This window comes from Belonocnema kinseyi, chromosome 5 (genome assembly GCF_010883055.1).
Source record: "Belonocnema kinseyi isolate 2016_QV_RU_SX_M_011 chromosome 5, B_treatae_v1, whole genome shotgun sequence".
Classification (NCBI taxonomy): Eukaryota; Metazoa; Arthropoda; class Insecta; order Hymenoptera; family Cynipidae; genus Belonocnema; species Belonocnema kinseyi.
Window position 1 is genome coordinate 111805385 of NC_046661.1, and position 2853 is coordinate 111808237.

The following is a 2853-nucleotide window of genomic DNA, read 5'->3' on the forward strand; positions in this document are numbered from 1 at the left end:
ATATTTGTGGTATTTATTAAAACAACCAAGTTTTGCAAAGTTATAAATGTAAAAATGTATTAATTGGCAATTTACTTTCAATCCAAATGGTTCTTGTCCAAGCTAAGTTTACCATCAGTGCGCCTCGAAGGTGTGCCGAGAGTTTCTTACAGCGCTCCAAGTGGCTCTTAGCAAACTATATCGAATTGTGCTTTCTACGGGGAGCGGTGGGTAGAGGGGAAGTGACTTTTTTCGCCGGACGCGCCAACGTTTATAATATCTTTGGTTTGAGTAAGTACGGCTTCTATTCCTGTATTATATTAGTTTGCTCAAATTAATCACGGAGGTGTTTTTGAGGACACTGATTCGCAGCGCGAAGTGCTGCTGAAACGCATCGTTTGATAAAAATTAAGAATTTTTACATCGAATCATCACCGGTGATCCATTCCCAGCTAAAAATTCCTGTACGGGAACCTCGGAAAATCCTGCACATGTTCCTGTACACGAAACTGCACACAAACCTGTGCAGGTAATCTTGACGGTTCCTGTATAGAAAATTGGCGAAAGAAACTGTAAATTTTCCTTCAAAGGAACCTTTATCCTATCAAGGTGGTTCAAAAAATCGCATTTGAAAAGTTTTAACAGGCTTGTTGAACAAATCGTTCTCGTATACAAGTAAATTTATGCCTGTTCTTTATTAAAAAAAAAATTTTAGAACTCGCTCTGAGGTATCAAAGTTTCCTGATTTAAAGCAGAGAAGCCCTAACACCAGCTACAGGTTTAACCCAGAGAGCAGCTATAGACTTATAAACTTATTATTATTCTGCCATTCTACTCATTATCAGTTACCTCTGCTTGGGAACGCAGCAAATACGGTGCACAATCAGCGGACCAAACGAGGGTCAACTTTTTTTTTGCAGTCGTCTACCTGCACTCTCTGCAGTCGGTGTTTAACTTACATGTGTCATTTTTCGTAAGCTTTTCTAACTCTTTACTCAATGAAAATTAAACGTTTAATCTTTTTTTTAAAGAAATCCATTCTAAATAGTCTAAAGAATGTCTCTTCAAAATGTCAACTTATGCACAAGTATATCTGAGAATCAAAATTAGTCTTCAAATATTGCCATTTCGTGTCATTTTTGGTATTGCTAAAACTTTTGCATAATATTTCTGAAACATGAAAATCCGATAAATGCAATATGCATATCACATGTTAAACTTCATAAGACATGAAAATGACCGCTCTCTAAATCTGAATGAGTGAAATTTCACTAATGGAATCAGTGAGAAGTAGGTCACTACAAATTAGTGAAAAACTACTAATTCAATTAGTGAAATTTCACTAAGCGAATAGTGGTTTCGAGAGGTAAATTATCTACTATTAAATAGTGGAAAATCACTCATTAATTAGTCAAAATCAATCATGACATCCTGATCCTCTTTTAGAGCTCTGGCTAACTCTTCTGCAGTTGGGCTCTCGTACTCCTAAAACTCATTGGACATTTCGGCATGGATGACGCATATACCTTAGAGTAACGAATACCTAATAATAAATTCATTTAAAATCATCAATATGAAATACACCATGACACTTAAAATTGTCATCCATATTTAAATAAAATATTTGCTGGAGTCAACCAATAACCCCATCAGTAAACTATATTACAAGACAAATTATAGAAGTAAACTATAATGTATATTTAAAAATTAAATTAATTTATGTTGATACTGTACTTACTAAGGAAAAATCTCAATTTAGCTTTCCATTTATTTCTATAGAAATGAATAGAAAGCTGAATTTCAGAACCTCAAAACGAAGACAGCGCTCATTTTCTGTAGCAAATGTTTTCGTCTCGATATACATATCGCAACATAATGAGGACACTATTCACGGAGAAACTACACGATAGTATAATAAACTGAAAAATATTACTAACCTGTGTTTAAAATTTTTTACGCTCGTAGAAAGAAAAATGATGCAAGCTGACAAATGTAAACGATGAAAACAATGCAAACGAGACGCCGTAATCACGGCTTCGATTTCGACTTCACTAATTAAATAGTGAATCAAACCACTAAATAATGGTGAAATAAAGTACACTCATTATAAATAGTGAAATTATCACTATTTTTACAGTAGAAGACCACTAATTCCAGAGTGAAAAGCCAAAAAATTACTATTTCAGCAGTGAATCATTCAATCACTAATTCAATTAGTGAAATTTTCACTATTTCAAATTTTGAGAGCGGCGCGAGTTCGAAAAATTTTTTTTTTCGAAAATAAAAAAATACGCATAAACTTATTTGCCCACGTGAACGATTTGGCGAACAATCCCGTTAAAATTTCTCAAATGTGAATTTTTAGGCCATCTTACTATACATGTTTCTGTATAAGATAGTGCCAAATGTTCCTTTGATGGATTTTCGTAAGGGATCCTATAAACCTTACTGTGCAGGAACCTGCCTCTCAATTCGTGCACAGGAACCGTCAAGATTACCTGCACAGGAATTTTTAGCTGGGTTACGATAATCCTAAACGACTAGGATCATACAGTATGCAAGGTAAGTCCGATCCTATTGCATGACAACGCGAGACCCCATTTAGCGAAACCGTTCAAAAATTACCTGGAAGGAGTGAAATGGGAAATCGTAACCCACCCGCCTTGCTCTCCAGAAATCGCCCCGTCTTATATCCATCTGATCGAAAACACGATCAAATTTGTCATGAATAATTTTTGATAGTACACGTGGTTTTTGTTTTAATCGCATAAAATAAGATTAAAAGTGAAAAATTAAATTTTTGGAAAAACGACATAGGAGACGAACTAAATTAAAAGACAAAAGTTCTTTAATCAAAAGATATCTACAGGTTTG